We start from the raw sequence: 24,528 nt of genomic DNA, 5'->3' as shown, positions 1-24,528 counted from the left end.
TGCTTTACCCAGGAGGGCTGCATTAGAGGATTACTAGGTGATTGGAAGGGTGTACACTTGGCTGTGCTGGGGGGAGGTCTTTTGCTCTACCCCTTGGCATTCCTATAAAAGGCCCTTCAGAAGAGACAGAAGGGGCCAGTGGATAAGGACCCAAGCCCTTCTGAGGCTATTCTGTGTTTCTATCTGTCTCTCTCCCTCTATATTTCTGTCTAAATCTCTTTTCCCTCATTCCCTAAGAGTACTCTGGGGGAAAAGTGGGAGCTGGTTTCCCACAGGGATGATCCAGTGTGTGGTGAGATCAGAGGAGGTGATAGATAGGTCGGAGTCGGCAGGGGCTGAACCAGAAGTGAGTCAGTGGGCTGGGGGTTGCCACTAGGCAATCTCCACCAGACAAGCTGGCCAGTGCATGCCCCTGAGGGTTCTGGGACTCAGCTGATAGCATCGCCATCATCAAGTCTCAAGGACCTGGCGGAGTGTTCTGGAGAGTGCCAGGTGGACCAGAGAGAGCGAGCTCAAGGGTTAAGAATGCTTGCTGCTCTGAGCAGTGGTGGCGCATGCCTTTTTTTTTTTTTTTTTTTTCTTCGAGACAGGGTTTCTCTGTGTAGCTTTGCACCTTTCCTGGAACTCACTTTGGAGACCAGGCTGGCCTCGAACTCACAGAGATCCGCCTGGCTCTGCCTCCCGAGTGCTGGGATTAAAGGCGTGCGCCACCACCGCCCGGCCGGTGGCGCACGCCTTTAATCCCAGCACTCGGGAGGCAGAGACAGGGGGATCTCTGTGAGTCCGAGGCCAGCCTGGTCTATAGAGTGAATTCCAGGACACTCAATGGCTGTTACTTAAAGGAAACCCTGTCTCAAAAAGAACAAAAAACAAGGAGTGCTTGCTGCTTTTCCAAGGACCCAAGTTTGGTTCTTACACATTGGGAAGCTTACAGCCACCTGTAACTCCAGTTCCAGAAGATCCAAAGTCCTCTTCTGGTCTCTGTGGACAACCACACACATGGCATACACACACACACACACACACACACACACAGAGTTTTTAAAAGAACACCAGGAATTAATCCAGACACCCAACATTTGGTAGGCAGGGCCGAGGGGATCTCCAGTTGAAGATCAACCTGCCCTACATAGCAAGACAGTATACATTTATTATCTTGATGTAGTAACACATTTGGCAGAGGCAACCTAAGGGACAATTTTTATTTGGCTTACAGTTTCAGGGTACGCAGTCCATGATGGTCAAAAAGGTGTGTGGCTAGGGCAGCTCCATCTGCGGCAGCAGCAGCTTGTGGCATGGCTTGTTCACGTCTTGGAGGGTCAAGAAGCAGACAGATTCACCTGGAACCAGAGGTGGCTATCCCCTTGGAGGCCCACCTCCAATGACACACTTTTACTGGTGAGACCACAGTGTCAAAGGTTACACCACATCTCAGAGTAGCACCAGCATCTGGGAACCAAGTACTAAGACATATGAGCTTATGGGGGGACAGATACTTCATATTCACAAAAATGGGACAGAAACTAGAAATTAGAGATTTGGGTGTGGAAGGCTCCTGATTTGTTTACTATTAAAAACCTTTCAAATCTTTTTGAGATTATAATATAATTACATTTCTGCTCCCTTCCCTTTCCTCCCTCCAAACCCTCCCATATGCCCTGCCCCATTCTCCTTCAAATTCACAGCCCCCTTTTTTATTATTATTGCATGCATATATGTGTATTGTGTATATGTACATATATATATTTCTAAATATAACCCGTTCCGTCTATATAATGTTACCTGTATGGATGTTTTGAGGGCTGACCTTTGACACTGGACAATCAATCTGTGTTCTCTTCCCTGGGAAGCCCCACCTCTCCCACTCCCAGCTTTCCTTAGTGGCCTATAGTTCTTTATGTATGCTAAGGCCTCAAGAACTGCTCCCCAACCAGTTTGTCCTGTTCATTGGTATCATCCTTGTTCAGCTCATGTTTATGCAGTCATGTTGGTGAGGCTTTATGGGTGTAGATTCTGATAGTACCAGGAGACAGTCTCACAGCAAACTCCCTGTTCCTCTGACTCTTACAAACTCCCTGCCCCTCTTCCACAGTGTCCCCTGAGCCGTAGGGCCGGGAGGTGTTTTGTGGATGTGTCCACTGGGACTGAGCTCCCCAACTCTGCATTTTGATTGGTTGTGGACTTTGTAATTAAAATCATGCCAGTCAAAAAAACCACAGCTGGCCAGATACTATTGTGTGGAACTACCAATTTCAGGAAGGGTTTCTAAGCCCACTCCAGGGTCCTGCAAAGCCCACTCTGGGGTCCTGTTCTGCCAAAAAACGGCCTCCTACAGCATTTGGTCAATTTCCGATTCACCTGGCACTATGGCTATCAGTTACACAGAGGTCCTCAGGAAGATTTGAATTTCAGCCAAAACATACTTTCTCAGTATAAGTATATTAAATAGTTTTATTTATTAAATAAATATATTCCAATGATCATACAAGACATACTTTTTATCCTCCAAAAATTGTTTAGCTTTACATGAAAGTCAATTCAAACATATCTAGGCATCTTGCATTTCTAGTATTGTTAGTGTTATTGGGGAGGACTGATACCACAGCACACATATGGAGAGCAGAGGACAACTCCGTGGTGTTGACTCTCTCCCTCTGCCTTTCTGTGGGTTCCAGGGATCAAACTCACAGCTCGCACAGCAGGCTCTTTTCCCACGGAGCCATCTCACGGCTTCATCTTGCTTTTTTTATTGATTGAATCTGGTGCTCCTCTCTAGATCCCCAACCGGGCTCCAATGGGCTGCTGGCTCCTCTCAAGGTGGCAGGGTCCCCCTTCAGGGACACAGATTATTGCGCGGTACAGAGGCCAAAGGAATGAAGAAGACAGCTCACATCTCTGAACATCCACCGGGTGTGTCCAACCTTTTGACATTACACCACCATGTCGTCATCTACCAAGTTAAGACTCCAGAACCACCCAAGCAGCCTGGGAAGATAGCTCAGGGTACAGCTCTTCCCCTGCATGGGGGAGACTTGATCTCAGGTCCCCCAGAACCAGAGCTCTTCCCGTGCATGGGGGGAGACTTGATCTCAGGTCCCCCAGAACCAGAGCTCTTCCCGTGCATGCGGGGAGACTTGATCTCAGGTCCCCCAGAACCAGAGCTCTTCCCGTGCATGGGGGGAAGACTTGATTTCAGGTCCCCCAGAACCAGAGCTCTTCCCGTGCATGGGGGGAAGACTTGATTTCAGGTCCCCCAGAACCCACACAAAAGCAAGGTGCTATAGTGGGCATCTTGTAATCCCAGTTCTCCTATAACAAGATGGTAAAGAAAACAGGAGACTTTCCAGAAGTTCATGAGCTAGCGAGCCTGGGTACACAGCAGCAAACAAGAAACTCTGTCCCAAACAAAGTGGAAGACAAGGACTAACACCCCAGGTCTTCCTCCAACCTCCACACACATACACATAGCATGCACACATACACACATCTGTGAGCGTGCGCGCACGCGCGCGTGCGCGCACACACACACACGCGCGCTGCGCGCGCGCGCGCGCACACACACACACCATATCATGCACACAAAGATGAAAAAAGAACCTCATAACTGAGTCAACAGAATCACAAAAATAGAATAAATTACATAGTCTTTTAAGTAAATGTTAGAGTTTTGTGTTGGGCTGCATTCCTAACTATCTTCAGCGGCCTGCAGCCCTCTGGCCTTGGGTTAGAACTACTTGAAATCATGGCTGTAGCTCTCAGAGACTGGTCACACCGTCCCTGATGTCTAAGGATGGAGCCATTCTGCAGTCATCTCAGCCACTTCCTGCTTGTAGCTTCTTTGTCTCTCTGAGTCTCCATTTCTTCATCCCCTGAACGGACACAGGGTTGCCTCAAATGCCGCAGGGCAGCTGGGTCACTGGGTGTGACTGATAATCCAGGGGAGCAGGCATCATCAGTGGGAGTGTGCAGGAAACCTGCCACTTGGGGTCCTCCATCTGGAAGGAATGGGTCAAGCCAGCAGGCTTCCCCAGACCTGTCTGTACCTGTAGGAAAACAGACAGGTACTCACTGCAACCTGTGACTGCGGATGCAGGGCAACATGATTTCCTCTGCCCAGCTGTTCTCATGCATATGGAGGCCAGGGGTCAGCCTCAAGTTTCTTTCTCAATCACTTTCCATCGGATGTTTTTGAGACCATGTCTCTAGCTCAGGGTTCAGCGATTCAGCCAGGTTGGTGGCCAGTGAAGCCCTGATATCTTCCTGTCTTCAGCTCCAGCACTAGGATTACAGGTACACACACCATTGCGCCCGACTTTGTACATGGATCGGAGGATCTGGCCTGCGGTCCTTACATTTGCATGACTGACATTTTGCCAACTGAGCCCTCTCCCCAGCCCCTTCTGTCTTTGAAGCAAGGAGAACTTGTCATCTGGTAGCTGCCTCCCAGGAAGGTACACCCCACCAGGAAGGCCACTGTGGGTCACTCAGTGACTAGAAAGGAGTGGGAGATCAGTAGGCTAGATCGGTCCTAGAGGAGGGAGAAGGGAATGCCCTACCCTAAGCAGGTCTGATATAGAGGTCACGGGCTCTCAGCCAGCTCTCTGCCCAAACAGGCTGGCATTGTAGCCACCTGGGCAGAAGGGAAGACATTCTGAAGATTCACTTGTGTCCCTCCGTTTGGCTATTAAGACTCTTTTTTTTTTTTTTTTTTTTTTTTTTTTGGTTTTTCGAGACAGGGTTTCTCTGTGTAGCTTTGCGCCTTTCCTGGATCTCGCTCTGTAGACCAGGCTGGCCTCGAACCCACAAAGATCCGCCTGCCTCTGCCTTCCAAGTGCTGGGATTAAAGGCGTGTGCCACCACCGCCCGGCTCCTACTAAGACTCTTTAAAGAGGCTCTCTGAGGAGTTGAAATTTACTCAGGAGTCTCATACTGGGAGAAGGAAAAGGCTGAAGGCCAGGTCCAGTCAGAGTGGGGAGCTTATGTCTCAGGAAGAGATTCCCTACAGTCCTCATGAGACCACCTTACAGCAGAGACTGGTCTGTGATGGGCCACACCACACCTTGACCGGGCCTGCTTAGCTGTGAATAACTCTGGCCCTCTGTTTAGACCTGAACCTGAAGACGGACTTGGGTTCATTCGGTCTCTTTGTTCCTCCTCCTAACATGGCCTCATTGGCTAAATCTCCTCTCTCTGCTTTTCACTTTGTTTTGCCTCTCTAAATTGGCCTACTGAGGAGAGCAGCCAAGCCTAGATTTGGGGGGTTGCCAGGACCCAGGCTTCACCCTTTCTAGCTCCAGTCTACAGGCCCTTTAACCACCTGCGTCTACAGAGCTGCAGTCCTCTGCCTGATGACGGAATTTATGACTTGTTTTTATGGTATTAGTTGGAACTGAACACATTCTGAAAAGAGCGTCAAATCCCGTCAAAGAGAGAAAGAGAAAACGCTAACACCCCCCCACCCCCCACCCCCCACCCCCAGCCACGTGGCCAGCATTATCCTCCTGAAAGCGCAAGCTCCTACAAGGTGCCTCAGGGTTAATTACCGCTGCAGAGGAAATCACACTGATCTGCATCAGCAGCCAGTGCCTGTCTGTCCTTCCTGCAGGAACCAATCTGGTGTAGCCTGCTAGCCCCACGGCTTCCAGATGGAGGACTTGGAGTTACAGGCTGCCTCCCCGCCCCCACTGATGACGTCTGCTCCACCGGGTCATTGATCACCCGCAGTGACTCAGCTGCCTTGAAGCACCTGTAACAATCCGATTACCCTGTTCTTCTGTACTGCACCCATCCGATACTGCCCGAGCCTCCCACCTTACCCTCCTGGGAGAGGCTGCAGCAAGCAGCAGCAGCAGCAGCAGCAGCAGCAGCAGGAGCAACAGCTGCTACGGCTGTGGTGGCTGCGGCATGGGGCCCTACTTGAGGCCTGGCATTCAGTGTGGCTCTTGGAAAAGTCCTGTTCGTGTACAGTGAACTCTCCAACCACTATGAAAGCCACCTTTCCTCCGTGTGCAACAAACAAAGACACTGCAGCCAAGTGCTCCACAAGCACCTCGGGGGACAGAGCGCACAGCGATGTCATCTGGCAAAACTGGAATGATTTCTGGAGGGGAGGAGTCGGGGCCTGGGAGATGGCTTAGCACATGAAGACACTTGCCGCCGCCGCCGCCGCCGGGGCTGGCAACCTGAGACCTGTCCTCAGGCCCCACGTGGTGGAAGGAGAAACCCACCTCTCAAAACTTGTCCCCCTACGGTCCATAGTCCCCTTCACCCCATCACAGATGTCCTGGTCAAGGGTTGACAGCCTCCTGTGATGAGACGGCAGGAGCCTCTGCCCAGGCAAGGCGAAGACATCCTGAAACAAGGACAAACTCCTGTCTTAGAACCTCAAGAGGTTCTGTGGCCCGGAACCAGGAGGTGCACAGAAACACAACACACCTGAAGACATTCAGGACGGAGGTCTTCGAATACCGAGAAAGCCCCCCTTTCCTGTGGGTGCTAACGGTCTCACTGCAAAACCTGCTCCGGTTCTGAGTTCGAATTCAGAAAGAGGGGCATCTTCCTTCCTGCCCTTCCGAAGCCTGCCTGGCCTCTCAACCTCCAGAAGAACCTCTCTCCCTCCCTCGACCCCGCCCTCCCCCCTCTCCGTGGCAGCTGCTTGTAGACGTCCATTGCTTAACCGGCTTGCTTTCCTGACCTCAAACTCAAAAAAACCACAACTTTCTCTTTTTCTTCTTCTCGAGGCAGCTGCTGGCCCTGCTGGGTTTCTGTCTATAATGCCGATAAAATTGTTTTTGAGATTTCTTTTGAATCCATTTTAAGTTCTTTTATCTGTGTGACTAAGAACCAAGAGGAAAACCTTGAGTTGCAAATCTGGTTGCAGAAGCAGTGACTCCGAGCATGCGGGAAGCTGGGTCACCTGTGAAAGGGCGGCGGCGGCGGCGGCGGCGGCGGCGGCGGCAGCGGACGGGAGGTGGGGGTCCTGCAACAACTGCCCCGGACAGAGACTGCATGGCCTTGGCCTCAGGCCTGAGGACTCTGTTCCCAGGTTGCACAGGGTTTGAGGGTTCCCTAGATGTTTGTACACCTGTGTGAGTACCAGAGCACTGGCTTGTTCCCACAAAGAAAAAGTCTGTAATCCACACATTGATATGCAAATAGTGTTTACTCAGGTGGGACACCTTGTGGGACAGGCCCTGGACGAGCCCCACTCTTTAGAAAGTCACTTTATGTCAACGGTCCCACTTCTCTGAGCCACTCAAACGGCTTTCAAGAGAACTTCTGGGCCTGAACCCCAGTACAACACACACACACACACACACACACACACACACACACACACACACACACACACACACACATGCTCACAAAATTAATTGGAAGCAAGGAAGAGGAACAGGAGAAGCAGGGGAAGGAGAGGGAAGGAATGAATTAGTTCAGGGCTCAATGTCTAGCTAGCATCACACAACAGAACACATACAGAATGGTAAGAAGAAAGTCCTGGGCTTGCCACAACCGGCCTGAAGAAATAAATCTTCCTCTAGAACATGGTTCTCCACCTTCCTAATGCTTCGACCCATTAATACAGTCCCTCGTGTTGTGGTGAGCCCAACCATAAGATTATTTCGTTGCTACTTCATAACTAATTTTGCTACTGTCGTGAGTTGTAATGTAAATATCTGATATGGATATCCGATGTGTGGCCCGGGGGAGGGGGTCATTCAATCCTCCAAAGGGGTCTGGACCTATAGGTTGAAAACCACTGCTCTAAGGACTGGAGAAGTGGCTGAGCTCCTTGAAGAGGATCAGAATTAGGTTCCCAGCACTCACATTAGGAGGCTCATAGCAACCTGTCACTCCAGCTCCAGAGGATCCAACATTTCTCCAAGGCACCTGCACTCACATGCACCCAGCACCCCCACACACATACACGAAATTTAAGATAATAAAAATAATTTTAAAAAACAAACCTTTCACTAAGTCAATTTAGCACAAACTATTATGTTTGCATTGGTAGGCACGAACTATTGTTGCCTTTTCATTTGCTTTTTGTTTTTCTTTTTTCAGGGCTGGAGAGGGAATGCAGGGCCTTGCAGATGCCAAGCAAGCACTTTACCACTGAGTACACTCCCCAGACCTTTTCCTAAAAGCTGAATTTCAACAAAAGGTCTCCCTAAGTCACCCAGGCAGAACACAGAATTTACAGATCCGCCTGAGTTGTTGAGATTACAGGCATGTGCCATCGGGTCGGGTACTGAGCCTTGCGTCTAGGCAGCACCTGTCTGGGAAGAGCCCCTTGGTACTTCATACTTGTGTACTAAGTACTTCCTGATGATGGATGACCAGCTGGATGAAGACACACTTCCTGTAGGAAAGACACTGAGCAGCCCTGCGTGCTCACGTGGCTTGGAAAGCCGTCAGCACTCTGCTGGTGCAGGCGACTTAGCTCAGCACTGCCCTTGGGCTTTGCTTAGAAACCTCCATTTGCTTTATCCCTCTGGACTTAGCAGAGCAGCTGCCTGGGGAAGGGTTCGGTGACCTCTGAGGTGGGAGGTAGATGGATGGGCAGAAGAGGAAAGTTCCCCCCTGGCTAAAGCAAGGCCTGGGAGCAAAGGTTACAGCCACAGGCTGAAGCACCTAGGGCAGGGACTCACAGGAGGAGGTCAGCCTTTGAAACACCCGGGTATGCAAAACAGTCGTGGATCTGCAAAGGAGTCTGGCAATGGACGTGGCATACCACGTGACCTGTTTGTGGGGATTGTTCTGGAAAATGAGAAAGACTGAGGACTCAGGAGGTGTCAGCAATGACTAACCTTGTCAGCTAAGGGGAGGGGAGGAGTTACCCAACTTGGCTTTGGAGTAGTCAGACCAGTACCCACGCCAAGTACTGTGGAGCCTGGCAGCTGCGTGGGATCAGGTCTTTTTTTTTTGGTCGAGTGCTCAGTGCTACACTAATTCCATTCACTGCCCAGCTAGTGACCACAAGAGCTTAAGGAGTTGACACACCATTGACTATGCTGTGACTTCAACAGCCATACCCAGGCTTCCCAGCATAGGGGATCCTGATACTCTACAATGTACTCCCAAGCCCCTCCCACAACCACCCAGCACCTGCTGACCAGTGCACTGGGCCAAAATGGAGCTCACTCCAAAGCTCCACAGCATGTCCTACCTGAGACATTACCAAAACATTCCAGTAGGAAAAAAACACAGAACAACTGCCTTTGACCATGACCCATGAAGGACATTGTAGCTTGTGCATGTGTGTTTGTGCTCATGAGGGCAGGTGCACATGTGTGCATACATGTATGTGTATGCCCGTTGAGGCCAGTGATCAACCTTGGATGTCATTCCTCGGTACCATCCACCTTGTGTTTTGAGACAGGCTGTGTGTGGTACGAATAGGGTTCGGTTCTAACAAAATCCACGAAAACATTGTGACTAAACTAGTATAAAAGGGGGGGGCTCTTTTTCTGCCCTATTACAAACACCATCAAACTCAAGAGCCAGCCAGCACAGCCTCCGGACACAGAAGCCGCTCCCATACGTGCAGCCAAGTGAAAATGCTTTTGGAGGAGACAGACATTTGAGATCTTTTGAAGAATTTCAAGCCTAAAAGATCAAGAAGCAAGGAGACATAAACACATCCAGAATTTTAAAGACTCAGGATGCAGCCAGGCTTGGTAGCAAACACCTTTAATCCCAGCACTCAGGAAGCAGAGGCAGGTGGATCTCTGAGATCGAGGACAGCCTGGTCTACAGAGCAAGTTCCAAGAACGCCAGGGCTACACAGAGAAACTCTGTCTCAAAAGAGAAGAAGGAGGAGGTGAAGAAGAGGAAGAGGAAGGAGGAGGAGGAGAAGGAAGAAAGAAAAGATTTAGTAATATCAAACTGGCTCATCTGACCAACTAGAGAATTACAGAAGCATCAATTGGTGGGTTGAATCCAACAAGGGGAGAAGTGTGAGGTGATGGGTGTGCAACCCATTACTCCATCAGTTCTCAGGGATATTATACCCTCTTCTGGTCTCTGTGGGTAATGCATACACACAGTGAACATATATATGCAGGCAAATGTAACACACAAAAACAAAAAAATAAATTAAAGAAGACATAAGCTGCGTCCATCAAACACCCATTTTCAAAGTGAAGCAGACACACTACCCTAAATGGAGGAACTGGACTCGAGTCCCACCACCCTGGACGCGTTTGGGACAAATTACAGAAAGGTGACAGGGTGTTGTGAGGCATAAACGATGTGACCCATGGGATAACAATGCTCAGCCCAGATGTTTGTGGAGAACGGTCTAATCTCCACACACACGGCACTTGTGCAAGAGACAGAGCTAGAAAGGCAGGAGAGACTGACAGAAGCCCCAGGATTAGACATGAAAGCTGGCAGCTTGCAGAGGAGCAGCGGAAGCCCTTCTTTGCCTGGACTTCTTCTAATAGAGCACACAAAAGAAAAGCCTGCAGCAAACAAACTTGGGAGAATTGGGTGTTAGGTAAATGATGTAAAAAGGGTCAGGGGTTACATGGCCCAGCATTTTCTGGGCTCCTTCAACTCATCATCCCACTTCCATTCTTTTCTTTTCCTTCTTTCTTTTCTTCCTTTCTCTCTACTTATTTATTTTAATATTTTTGAGGCAAGGTCTCACTGTGTAACTTCAGCTAGCCTGGAACTCACTATGTAGAGCAGGCTGGTCTTGAACTCACAGAAATCTGCCTACTTCTGCCTTTCTTAAAAAAAAATATTTTAAGATGTATTTGTTTTTATGTGCATGGGTGTTTTGCCTGCATGTCTGTGGACTAGCATGCAGTGCCAACAGAGGCCAGAAGAGGGCATCAGTCACCTTGCAACTAGAGTTTCAGGTGGTTGTGAGCTGCCATGTGAGTGCTGGGAACCAAACCCTTGTCCTCTAGGGAGCAGCCAGTGCTCTTAGCCACTGAGCCACCTCTCCTGCCCCTGCTTTTCTTTTTCATAAACTGTCTCTATTTCTGTTTCCAATCTTGTGTCCCTGGTGCAACCCTTTGCTCTTGGACACACAAGCCTGGAACTTGGTCCCTCTGAACTCAGGTCCGTGGCTCAGCACCCCTGAGCATGCTTCCCTGATGCTCAGGACAGTTTCTCTGACCTCCAAACTGCAAAGGCCTGACTCTCCATCTCCCCTCTCCTCTGGCCACTGCCGGGATTTTCTGTTTGTTTCCCCTCTTGTTTTTCTCTCAAACTTTAACAAAATTGTTCTGAGTCCATCTTCAAATCCTTAAAAAACAGTTTTTCATTACATTTTCAAATTCCCTTTATGTGCATGTGTGTGTGTGTGTGTATGTGGGCCCACATGTGGAGATCAGAAGACAACTTTTACCCTTTGGATCCTAGGGCTTGAAACTCAGGTTGTGAGGCTTGGAAGTCAGTGCCTTTACCCACTGGGTCACCTCACCAGCCCCCTCATCTCACCAGCCTTACAAAATCTTCTAAGAACCCCCAAAGAGAGAACCCCAACTTCCTGGTAACCGAGGAGCCTGCATGTCACTTGGCATCAGTGATAAACTGGTCAGTGAGAGCCAAGACCAGCCCTTCAATGAGTCACACAAGCCTTTGGGTTTGGATTCAAATACGTGAAGAATATGGAGGCCAGGCTGCTATGAAGCCTGCACCACTGTCTGGAGAGCTGCAGCAGAGGCAGGGTCTCTATGCAGCAGCAGACCCTGGCTGCAGGGGTCTCAGAAAACATAGACTCTTAGCAGGGCAGCCTGAGGCTGGGGAGAGGAAAAGAAGAAAGGCTGGTGAACATGGCCCTGACATCCTTGGAGGGTGAAGCTGTGGGGAAGCAGAAGACGAAACAGGCAGGGGGTGGTACGGAGCCTAAGCTGGGAGCTGGGAGTCCAGCCTCCAGGTCCTGGCTCCATTCTGTGGAGAAGACGACTCCTGCATCTTACAGACAAGAGGAACCTGGGCAAAGGGAAGCTGTCCCATGCAGAGAGCGCACCTGTCCGAACAAGGCCCTCACTGGGGCACCTGATGGGGAAGGGCCAGGAACCCAGGCTGACTTACCACAGTCCTCAGGCTGTGGCAGGGCCCAGAGTACCTCCCCGCTCTGAGTCAGGGAACGAGCATCCTCCACTCTTACCGGTGCTCCACCTCTACCCAAACAAGCCACGCTTTTCTCATTCCCACGCTCATGGGTCGAAAAGCAGGTGTGGTCCAGTGGGGGCAGGTTGACATCAGTGCAAAACACATTCCTGGCTCCTCCATTCCTATGACACGTGCAGTTTCTGAGACTGAGTTACTCCTGACCTCTTGGCCGGCCCGTTTACTCACCCACAAATCCCACTCCTTTACCAGACAACATTGTGGCCCTCCAGAAGTACCTCAAGAGGAGTCTGTAGGACCCTAGGAAGTCTGCCCTCCAGGGGCTTCAGGCACCCCTCTGCGAGAGGGCCCTCACATGGCATCCACTCATGTGGTCTACGCCTCCTGGTCCCATCTCCACCCCAGCTGCTTCCTGACATCCACACATTGATCCATTCTTCCAAAGGAGAGACACAGATGTTCTCTGTCCCCAGGATGTGAACCTATGACCTAAATCAGGCAAGATTCCGTCCCTCGTGGAACTTGCAAAGAAGAAACACTAGAAGAGAACAACCAAACCAACACAGCAGATCATGTTAGTTTGAAGCACTGTGGATATCAGCAAGAATGGGGGCAGGAGAAGCTGGCAGATATGGATGATGTGAGGACTACAGGAACAGCTCAGGGCTAGGCCGAGAGCCCATCGGGCAGCCATGATAGAGAGCCTGGGTTCCTGGTAGGAAGTGCCGTTCCAGCTCGCTGAACACTTGTCCACTGACCCAAGTGGGGGCAACTGTATCCTCTAGGAGTGGCCCGCGAGGGTTCTTCCTCTGAGCCCCAACTCTCTGATGAACAGCTCCCATATGTGGTGACAGGAACATGAGGCAGCTTGTTCACATCTTGGGAAATTAGGAAGTAGAGAACCTCTGGCTGCCTACATCTGCTAGTCCTTGTGTCCCAAAGGTCCCGAAAAACAGCACTTCCGGGAGGGACCAAGTGTGTAAATGCATGAACCTGGGGGACGTTTCACACCCAAACTGTGACAGCAACCCTGCCAAGCTAGGAAGAGAGGCCATGTCTGAGGAGACTCCAGAAGCTCGGTATGAACCTGTTCTCCTCAGGTAGCCTTCCCAACCCCTGTCACAGTGCCCAAGAGCCTTCAGGCCACGATGGTCACCGGCCAGCTCCTGACAATACCCCTGTGGACTGGGGTATTGCAGCAGGCACAGTCACGTCCCCTAGCTCTGGCTCCCAACCTGGCCACCTTGCACATTCTTCTTTCTAGAAATGTCCCTGCTCCCTCACATGGGACAAGCGCCAGACCACACTGAGGGCTGGACTCAGAAGTAGGCACCTCCCTTCCCTCCTGAGTGGCACAGCTCCCCATGCCTCCTAAGATGACAGATGACCCTGATTCACATTGGTGAAGTAATGGCTTTGGGTCTCAACCCTCTCACCCATTAGTCACGTCGCAACACAGCTCTGTGAGCGGAGAACTGGTTCCCAGGAGCCCCGAGAGTTGCAGCACCTCCCAGCTTACCAAACTCCTGGTCACACAATCTGTCCAGGTGCCCGGAACCACTCTGGCCCACTGCCACCAAAGGCTTGACAACTGAGGCCTGGGAAAGCCTGAAGGCAAAAGCTGAGAAGTAGGGCTAATTCCCAGGTGTCCTAGTGCTGTGTGACTCCGGACTTACCCTCTGTTCACTCCTACAACTAAACATTGCCTGTGATAAGGTGCTAGGAGAATCTCTCAATCTCTCTGTCCCCCTCTGGTATTGGGGGTCATCAACCCCTGCACATGCCAGGCAAGCACTCTACCACTGAGCAACATCCCAAGTCTTCTGAAGTGCAGAGTAAAGCAAATGAGAATATGGTCATGGAAGCTACAAAGTGCCATACACCCAGACATGGATCTGCCTAGCGGACAAACTGGTCATAAAGGAGGAACCTCCGAGGCTTTATCCACAACAGCCACCTCCTAACAGCATTTTCAGTCTATCAGCAAGCAAACCTCTGCTTCAAATTGTACAGCTTTCCACTGGGACACCGGGTAGTCACCACACATGAACGCACATCATTGTTCATCTCCTGCCCCCAAACCTGGCCTGGAGGAGAATTGGAATGCACCCTGCAGGGGGCTCTGACCTGGAGGAGAATTGGAATGCACCCTGCAGGAGGCTCTGACCTAGAGGAGAATTGGAATGCACCCTGCAGGGGGGGGCTCTGACCTGGCCCTCCAGCAGCAGGTCAGTGCCTAGCGGGGGGCCATGTCAACTTTTCTGATGCAGTTCTTTCCTGAGACAGTCTCACTTGTAGCTCAGACTAGCCTCAAATGTGTGATCCTCCTGCCTCAGCCTCCCAGTTGCTACAATTACAGGTGTGCCATACAACTTCCTTTTTCCAAAATCTACACAATGCAGAATGCCACTTGTGTGGTCAAAAAGAGCCTCTTGGATCGGTGGTTGTTTATACTCACCCACAGGCACACATTCTTGTTCCAGGTTTTGTGTGTGTGTGTGTGTGTGTGTGTGTGTGTGCATGCGTGCACACATGGGGGTATACATGTATATGTATATATGCATAGAGGAAAGCCAAAATACAATTTTGATTATCAATCCTCAAAAGCCACCTACCTACCGTTTTTGGTTTTGTTTTTTGAGACAGGGTCTCTCACTGGTCTGGAACTCACCAAGTAGATGAGGCTGGCTGGTGAGCACCAGGGATCCTCCTGACCCTACCTTCCCCAGTGCTGGGATTATAACTACACATCACCACACCCAGATTTTATTATATGGGTTCTAGGGAATTGAACTCAGGTCCTTTTACTTGTAAGGTTAAGCATTGTACTGACTAGCCCATATCCCATATCCCCCATCCTCCCCTGTCCCTGCGGTCACAATCATACATGGCCATGCCACCAGGTTCTCTCTGCCTTCCCAGGGCCCTGCTCAGAGCCCTCAGGTCATCTCTCACCACTATCTAAGAACAGAGACTTCCCTGGCCTTTGGACCTGCTACCCCATTTCCTCAGAACTTCTGCACCTGCTGTTCCTCCCCCGGAAGCTTGCTCCCAGGTCTGCCCACCTCATTCTTTCCTAAGCCTGTATCTGAAGTTATTCCCTTTACTCTTCCCCTCTGCTCTTTGTTGTAAGAGAGACTCTGTGTGTGTGTGTGTGTGTGTGTGTGTGTGTGTGTGTGTGTGTGTGTGTATGTGTGTGCTATATATATGTGTATATATATATATACATGTGTGTGTGTGTGTGCATACATATATATATGGTGGGTGCAAGTATAGTGCGTGCGTGTGTGTAAGTATGGCGTATATGCATGGTATATGTGCACTTGTATATAGGGTGCCTGTGTTCACCATTCATGCAGGAACCACAGGACACTGGTGTCCTGCTCTATCCACACTTTCCTCCCTTGAGACAGGGTCTCTCACTAGAACTAGACAGGCAGCCTGCCGACAAGCTCCAGTGATCCTTCTGTCCCAGCCCTCCACAGCAATACGGTTATAGACACACAGAATCACCCATGGCTTTCTACATGGGTACATGGGATTTGAACTCAGGCCTTCTTCCATGGCAAACACTCTCACCACTGAGCCATCTCCCCAGCCCAGTCTTATTCCTGTGTATCATCCTTAGGACACATGCTACTCTCCAAAATGATTGCACCATAATTTTACATCAACTGGGACTCCAGTGAGCACTGTAGTGGCAAGGTCATACACGACCCACTCATCAATGTGTTCTCCATGCTTGGAATAACGCCTGAGACAGGATGAGGCCCCCAGAAGGTCACTGTTAACCACCAGGAGCTTCAAGCAGACCAAGTAGGCCAGGGTACTGTGACATCCTCCATCGTCACCAATAGCCAATGTCAACACCGAGGGCCACAGGGCCCAGCAAGAGCTTCCGCCACTGCTTTCCAAAGCCTCTTGGTCCAGAGAAAGGAGATGTGTCTTTTCCACCTCTAGCCTCCTTCCCATACACCCTGCCCCTCCCTGCAGGGACTGGTGACTGGGCACAGTTGGCCCCAGCCCTCGGGACTCCAGAGCCTAGGGCGGGACAGTGCCTTCTCCCTCCCTTGGCCTCCCCACCAGGCCAGGCAAGCTTTCCAATTTCCTCATCTGAAAGACAGGGACAAAGACAGCCTTGTCACCCCACCTACTTCTCACGGTGTGAAGAAACAACTGTTTGCTCGGAAAACACTTTGAGCAACTTGGGGAAAGGTGCTTACGGCTTGGATGACGCCTGCTGCATTTGATTCAGGCCAGAGAAGGCCAGGCCAACCAGCCATACGGTTACCACTGCCCGCCCCAGGGAGGTGCACTCAGCTTCTCCTGAGTCACCAAGCCCATTGGCCCGGCTCTCATGCCAGAATCTGCCCATGAGCTATGCATGCATTCATGCTTTCAACAGAAGGCATGCTCTCCACAGCGTGACAGTGATCCCCAGATCGCCAGCCTTCTCTTTCATCAGGGGGGCGCGCTTCAGGCTGCCTGAGTGACCCGTCAGTGCTCCTGACATGCGTGAGGACCTACACTTCCATGCCAGGCTCTCCAGCAGGGATCTGTCAACAAAGGCACTTGCTCTTGGCAGCCAGCCTGGGACAGACAGATCTGACCCGCAGGTACACAGGTGCCCCTCACAGCCCCAAGGCTCAGAGCCAGTAGTAATGGGGGGAGCCAGCAGTAATGGCACTGGCCACCTCATTACTACATCATCCATACTCCGGCCCCAAGAAGAGCTGGCCCCAGCATGAACCACACATATCCCAGGGATACCTGGCACACGTCCAAGTCAAGAAGACAGGAGAACTGAGGCTCAGGCAGCAGAAGGGCTGATAAGCAATCTGCCCCTTGGTCCTTGGAACTGCTTCTAAATAAAAGTCACTCCTGGAGGTGCTGACACACAGTCAGCAGTCCTCTGAACTCCAGGGTAGGAAGGGCTGGCGATGAGCTCAGACTGTTACTAATTATATTTACTGTCAAATGAAAAGGAGGAGAGGGTCCTCTGACGACGACGAGTCAGGAAAACATCCTTTATTGTTTTGACAGTAAAAGAATGTCTCCTCATGGAGTCTGTGGCACGATCACCACCTGCCAGTGCGAAACCTGAGGTGTAGACAGCCACTGGTAAATGCTGGCCCGGTGTCCCTTCAAGTTGGTGCCTGAATTGCACATAAGCCACAATCAATAGGAAGTGTATTCCCCAACAGAGGGAACAGACTCTGGCCTCGGAGCCCAGCTGAGTACTGTGTCCTGCACAGGAATGGTAACTAGCATCTGCTGTCACCTTAATGGGAGGGGCAGCAACACAGTGGAGATTTTTCCCTCATCAAAGGAAATGTTCTCCGCCCCGATAAGTGAACTAAAAAGACTTCACCCCCAGCCTCTGTACTGCCAGACATGTTATTAATAACAACCCTTCAAAATGTCACAAATCACACACAAACACCTAGAAGCCCCAGATAGTCATCCACACGCAGACAAACGTGTCTGGGTCATGGAGAGGTGCTGTCCACTTGCAGGTCGACGGGGGGCTCTCACACACGTGAGGATGCCTATCTTTCTCTCTGTGTGTTTGGTACACACAGCTGTCTCAGGACCTCCACTGCCTCTTCCTCTGAGACCCATGGCCACACTGCCTCTCCACACATCCCCCCAGGAGGGGCATCCTGAGCCCAGCATCCAGAACAGCCCAGCATCCAGAACGGGCTTTTCAGTCTGGTTGAAGGCAGTCACACTTCCCTTGTTTATTCTTTTCTGGGAAGGCATTGCTGGCTTGGAAAAGGAAGAGGAGGGAGTTTTTAAAATTCTAGTTCATTTCCTGAGTGCTTTCAAATCATCAGAAGCTGTGGCCGGAGGACAGAGAGGTCCCGGGCAGAAACTGTGTGCCAAGTGGAAATAAGCGTTTGTCCCCCCACGCCTGCTCTGTGCAAGCCATCTGCAGGAAAGCTGACTTAGCAATCAGGCAGTACTGAGGGACTCAGATGGCAGTGTCTGTCCCTTCTCACCCAACCCCACCCCATCCTTTAAAAAAAAATGTTATTGTTGTTTTTCAAGGCAGAGTCTTGTTATATATAGCCCAGGCAGACCTTGAACTTCCAGGTTGGCCTCAAATTCAGGCTCTAGCCTGTTGCCTCAGTCTCAAGGGTGCTCGGAGTCTAGATGTGAACCATCACACCCAGTATAAATTGTTTGTTTTCCGAGACAGGGTTTCTCTGTGTAGCTCTGACTGTCTTGGAACTCGCTCTGTAGACCAGGCTGGCCTCGAATTCACAGAGATCTGCCTGTCTCTGCCTCCCAAGTGCTGGGATTAAAGGTGTGCACCACCACCTCCTGTCTCAAAAACATATTTTTTTAAGGCCAGTTTGGAATATGGGTTTGCCTGGGTGTTTGTTTTTGGACTGGATTATTAATTAAATCAAGTTAGTCAAGCCAAGTGTGATGCCAGACACCAGAGCTCAGTGAACTGAGGCAGGAGGACTGCCATGAGTTTGAGACCAGCCTGGGCTTCATAGCAAAACCACCCTTTCTCAGTATAGAAATCAGTATTCAGTACAGAGGTTCTTCAAAAGCTAAAATAGATCTGCCACGTGACCCAGCTCTTCCACTCCCAGACGATCTGCCCAAAGCGCTCCAAGCCAGCACACCCCATCAACGTTTGCTGTGCACTAGTCACAACTGGTAAGTTCCAGAACCCATGCAGATGTCCAACAACAGAGGAACAGATAAAGAAAACTTGGCTAATATACATGACAGAATTCTCCCTGGACATTATGTACATACAGTTCACAAGGAAGAGGAAAAGTTACATCATCTTCAGGAAAAGAGATGCAACTGGAGATAATCACATTAAGCAAATATATGTTTTGGCTTCTACACAGTTTCTAGATGTATACAGAAACATAACTGAGGCAGATTCTGTGAGAAACACGCTCAATATGCAATATGTATGTGTATAGACATGCTCTCGTGTGACACTACACCATGTACACAGTGAAATTTTTTTTAATTTAAAAATCAACCCATGAACAAATAAATCAGCTTATCAAAGAGAGAAAGCAGAATCAGACCCAGGGGTGGGATGAACAGACCCAGCCCAGAATCATGAGGGTCATCACACTTGCCACAGTGCTTTTCAGGTACATTGTTTTGCCCACTGTTCACAGCATCCCAGCTGTGAGAAGGGACACCACCAATCCAAGGATGCTCTCAATTCTAGCTCTCTCAATGGTCTGTGTCACCCATGGCCCACAGCTGGAATCCTTTGACCCCTGTCCATCGCCTGCCGACTACTGCCTGCTCCTTGGAAAGAACCTGTCTCCAAAAGCCTATACGATGTAGCACACACTTGGTAATCTTTTTGTTGTTTCATATGTGTGTGTGGTGTATGTGGACATGTGAACATATACATGCATGTGGAGGCCAGAAGTTGGTGCCAAGTGTCTTCCTCTATCACTCTCCATGCTTTTGCTTTTGTTTTTTTTTTTTTTTTTTAATTTGTCTGTTGTTTGTTTTTTGAGGCAGGGTCTCTCACTGAACCTGGAGCTTTCCAATCCAGCTAGGATAGCCATCCAGCCCCAGGTATCCTCATCTCTCTGCCTCCATGTTGGGATTATAAATGCACACAGTACCCAGCTTTTACATGAGTGCTGGGGACCGAACTCAGGTCGTCACACTTGTAGAGTGGCATTTTCCTGACAGACATCTCTCCCAGGCTGGCCTCAAATTCTTGATCTTCTGCCTCAGCCTCCTCTTGGATACTACGATTACAGTCATGTACCACCACATGACACATGATTCATTTTTAAACCAACACCACATGGCTCCACACAGAGTCTGGCTCTTGGACAGGGAAGCCATCTTCACATTTTCCACCAAGGCATAGTGTGGGTGGTCAGGAAGTTGATCTTGTCATGCACCAAGTTGTTGGGGAATATTATTTTTAGGTGTGTTACTTTTGTTTATGTTGCATTTGTTTCACTCCGTGAAGCTGTGTTACTGTGCCTATCTAAAACACCTGATGGTCTAATAAAGAACTGAACGGCCAACAGCAAGGCAGGAGAAAGGATGGGCGGGTGGAGAGAATATATAGGAGAACTATGGGAGAAAAGAAAAGAAAGAGCCAGAGAAGGAGAAGGACTCCAGGGGCCAGCCACTCAGCTCCACAGCAAGCCACAAAGTAAGAGTAAGATTGACAGAAGTAAGAGAACAGGAAAAGCCTTGAGGCCAAAGGTAGATGGGATAAGTTAAAAAAAGCTGGCTAGCAACAGCCCAAGTCAAGGCCAGGCATATAATTAAGAATACGCCTGAGTGTAATTTATTTGGGAGCTGGGTGGCGGGACCCCAAAAAGAGTAGAAAACAACCACCACCACCGAGTGTGGGGAGTTTGAGCCCCTTTGGCCAGAGAACATCTGGAACAAAGGGGGTGGGGTTTTTTGTTTGTTTTGTTTTTAAGATTTATTTATTTATTATGTATACAATGTTATGCCTGCATGTGTCCCTGCACACCAGAAGAGGGCACCAGATCTCATTACAGGTGGTTGTGAGCCACCATGTGGTTGCTTGGAATTGAACTCAGGGCCTCTGGAAGAGCAGCCAGTGCCTTTAACCGCTGAGTCATCTCTCAGCCCAAGAGGGTGGTCTTACGCTGGCAGCTCAGCAACTCAGGGGCAGAATTTGGGACTGGATTTATTTACCAGTGCTGACCTTAACTCCTGGATCCGACACAACAATCTAGCTTCCAGAGCAGCCATCCCAGTTCTGGCTCTGTGCTGACTGAGATTACACCGGGCCAAGGGCTTGGGGACCCGGCCACCAAGAAAACCTTCCTTTCTCCCTGCCTTCCCCTGCAACCCTCAGTACCCCCCACCTGCTGCTGGGAATGGCCATCCAGGGAGAATAATAGACAAGACACAAGAGAGAGACTGGAAAGAGGGTGGGGCTGTCTTCCACACTGACCGTTGACTATGCTACAGGCACCTTGCTGGACTTTGGGTTTTCATAGTTGGTCCTAAGCACAGGCATTTGAAATGTCTGCCTGCCTGCTGTGTTCTTCGAGTTGACTGCCATTGAAATTGCTAGAGGAGATCACAGGGCTTACCTGCCTCTAGTCTTCTAGGCCAAGAGAATGTCCAGCCTGCTAGTCTCAAAGCCCAGACCACTGACCTGGCTGTTCTTCCTGGCTTTTCAGTGCTTCCAAACGAGGGAGGAAATCGGGCCTCCACAATCCAGTCACTCTCTTTCAGCTCCTTGCTTCCTGATTCTGCAGGGTGGGGGTGTGAGACAGCAGGTACAGCCATATCTAGAAGATCTTGCAGTAGGTTGCCCTTAATGACATCCACTCTGTTTCTGGGTCACACGGGACAAATGATGACAGCTTGGTGCATCATACCTCTCTTTCCTGTTAGGGAGGCTCTTTGGAGATTTCCTAGGCCTGAGCTCCCGAGAGGCAGGCCCACTGTGGAGCGCAATGTCCAACACAGAAAATACATGGGGCCAGTTCAGAGGTGAAGGTGTAGCTTCCACTGGGGCAGCTCTCCAAAGGCTTTCTGACCAGTCTATCACATGACTCTTCCCTTGGAGTTACATTCTTACTGGCAAAGTTTAACAACAACAGTGACTTCTGGCCTTCTAAAATTGGCAGCGGGGAAATGAGCTGGAGAAGTCATGGGCGGGAACCACTCTGTGAAGACATTCTGTATCCTTCACATTTTCTGTTTGTTGTTGGCTGGTTTTGTTTTTTTCCTTTATCCCCTTTCCGGGCGTGCGTGTGCGTGTGCGGTTTTGTGTGTGTGTGTGTGTGTGTGTGCAGAAAATATTTTCCAGATACACTGTGCTGGCACTGCCAGGCACATGTTGATGCCAAGGTTATAAAAAGCAGCTGCGGAGAGGCTTGATGGAAAGGCTTGCCCCTATCGCACTTCCAAGATGCAAACTTACCTTTACGACCCTCGCTTTCTTCACCATGTACCTCAGAGGGACACGTGTGTGGCCAGGGTGCCATGTCCGCCTCTTACTCTTCTAAGTTTTCACATCGCAACGGTTTATGTGCCAGGCATCTGCGTGGCAGGTCCTTATCATCCCTGAAGTCCCCTGAATCCCCCGACTCAACTGGATGTGATGGCGCAGGCCTGCAATCCCAGCAGTTGGGAGGCGGAGGCAGGAGGGTCAAGAGTTCAAAACCATTCCCAGCTACAGAGCAAGTTCAAAGCCAGCCTAGGATATGGGAAATCCTGTCTCAAAAGTTCCTCCCCACCACACCCCCAAAAAGAATCTCTCTCACACACACGCGCACCAGAAACTGTTGAAAGACTCATGCTATAGATGCCTGGAAGGCTCAGAGGGGCAGAGTGAGGTTGGACTGCAATGGTGAGAACACATGGTGGTCCCCACGGGTCAGTTCCCCTACCAACCTCTCCCTTCCCGCCTCGTGTGTGTGTGTGTGTGTGTGTGTGTGTGTGTGTGTGTGTGTGTGTGTGTGTGTGTAAGTGAGCTCATCTGTGTGTGCATATGGGTGGAAGCCAGACACCGACTTCAGGGGTCCCCCTCTATTGCTCGCCACTTTGGGTTTGGTTTTGTTTTTTTAGATAGGGTCTCTCACTGAACCTAGACTTCATGGCTTCGGCTAAACTAGCTGGCCAGAGAGTTCTAAAGCTCTCTCTGTTTCCATGCCCCCACCCCAGCTCTGGGGTCATAGGCATGTGACCCACCTAGTCCAGCTTTTTATACGGGTCTGAACTCAGGTCCTTACACCAGCTTAGCAAGCACTTTACCTGCTGGGCCATCTCCCTAGTCACAAGAAGGACACTCTGCATGGAACCAGGACTCCCCAGTCCATAACATCCCCCAGGTGTCTTTCATTCCCATCCAGGGATCAGCTCCAGCTCCATATGGGGGTCTTGTCTCATCCTGTCCATCCCATACCATGGGGCATCCTACACCGAATGTACACACTGATGCTCCTCCTGGCCTGCAGTAGGAGCCTCCTCTCTCCCCTCCCCCAGCTTCATTCTAGCCTAATGAAGACAGTAGTAACCTGTACTGTGGCTCTCCTGGGGTGACTAATTGGTTAATCCTGGGAAGGCAGGCCCTTTGAAGATGAAACACCAGTGTTACTCATAGGCTGAAGGCATGCACCTGCCCCAGGCCAGGCCTGAGTCAGCAGAGAATGGCTTCCCACCTGCATACAGGCTGGGCCAGCCAGCCTAGGTCCTGCTCAAGGTCAAGGCTGTCTCACAGGAGAGCACAGCAGTACCAACCACGGGGATGGAGAGAGAGGTCTTGGTGGCCTGTGTGGGGTGGGCTGTTCTGAGCCTGAGAACTGAGCCCTATTGAAGTTTATGTGGTGCAGAAACCCTCGGGTCACACCGCCAAGAGGACAGCGCATGTGGCAAATCTTGGTCAAAACAGTACTTCCTGGTCATGGTTTGGGAGAAACATTTTTCCCACAGCAAATTCCTCATGAGCCACAGCCCATCTCTCTCCCCTACATCCTTAGCCCATGGCTGGTGAACTGGAAGGAGAGTGCTGTCAGCCTAAGGCTGGGGGAAAAGAGGTGGGCAGCTTGTGGATTTCCTTGACCTTCCCACAAGCTCTTAATGCAGGCAGAGGTGATGGCTGAAACAGGGTCCCACTATTAAAACCAGGCTGGCCCTTCACCTCACTGGGTAGCCCAAGCTAATCTTTCACAACTCACTTGTTTTAGCCTCCTGGGATGCCTGGCCATCCTATCTGTCTACGGGAGAATTAGAAACTAGCCAAGCATGGTGGTGGATGGTGATCATCCCTGCATTCCAGAGGTGGAGGCAGAAAAATCAGTTCAAGGATAGCCTAGGCTACATGAAACCCTGTCTCAAAAAAGAAACGGAAGGGGAGGGGAGGGGAGGGGAGGGGAGGGGAGGGAAGGGAAGGGGAGGGGAGGGAAGGGAAGGGGAGGGAAGGCGAGAAGGCAGGCCAGTAGGCCTGTTTAGAAATCAGAGGTCACAATGGAGAACGGAAGCGGGGAAGGACCCTGTGACCATGCCCTACACCACCCTTGCCCCTTCCAGGAGGATTTTGACACCACATCTGGAAGGCAAGAACAGACTGCCTTTAAGATGCAACCCAGGGTCAGATTCCACAGTAACGGAGCAGCAGGCCCCACATCCCGCCCTCCTGCACATTCCCGCAGAGTCCTCTCTCTCCTCTGTGCACCCCTACCCCCGCCTTTCCTCTGCGCTCTCCCCCTTGCATTTCCTTCTTCCCAAAAACAACCTCCAGGGCCTGAAGGGTTTCAGGAACTTCTCTTTTCTCTTCTAAAGCCACAAGGTCTTTAACTTTTTCTGCACATCTTCCCTCATGCCAAATGCTTGGGAGCCCAGAGACTCTGAAACACACAGAATGACAAAGCTTTAAAAACAAACAGCTGGATGTGGTGGCGCACACCTTTAATCCCAGCACTCAGG

At 50.5% G+C, this 24,528-nt stretch overlaps 1 long non-coding RNA gene across 1 annotated transcript; it reads right to left on the bottom strand.

The window, feature by feature from the left end:
• Nucleotides 1-2,433: 2,433 nt before the first annotated feature.
• Nucleotides 2,434-24,011, bottom strand: LOC128104122 (uncharacterized). The gene is made up of 2 exons (XR_008215890.1): nt 5,544-24,011; nt 2,434-4,043 (listed from the first exon to the last, which is right to left on the bottom strand). It is a non-coding gene; the product is annotated as an uncharacterized LOC128104122 (long non-coding RNA).
• Nucleotides 24,012-24,528: the final 517 nt, after the last annotated feature.

The sequence above is a fragment of the Peromyscus californicus genome, unplaced genomic scaffold, assembly GCF_007827085.1.
Source record: "Peromyscus californicus insignis strain IS unplaced genomic scaffold, ASM782708v3 Scaffold_8__1_contigs__length_139910024, whole genome shotgun sequence".
Lineage (NCBI taxonomy): Eukaryota > Metazoa > Chordata > Mammalia > Rodentia > Cricetidae > Peromyscus > Peromyscus californicus.
The sequence above is the reverse complement of the archived record's forward strand: the minus strand, read 5'-3'. Positions and strand labels throughout refer to the sequence as shown.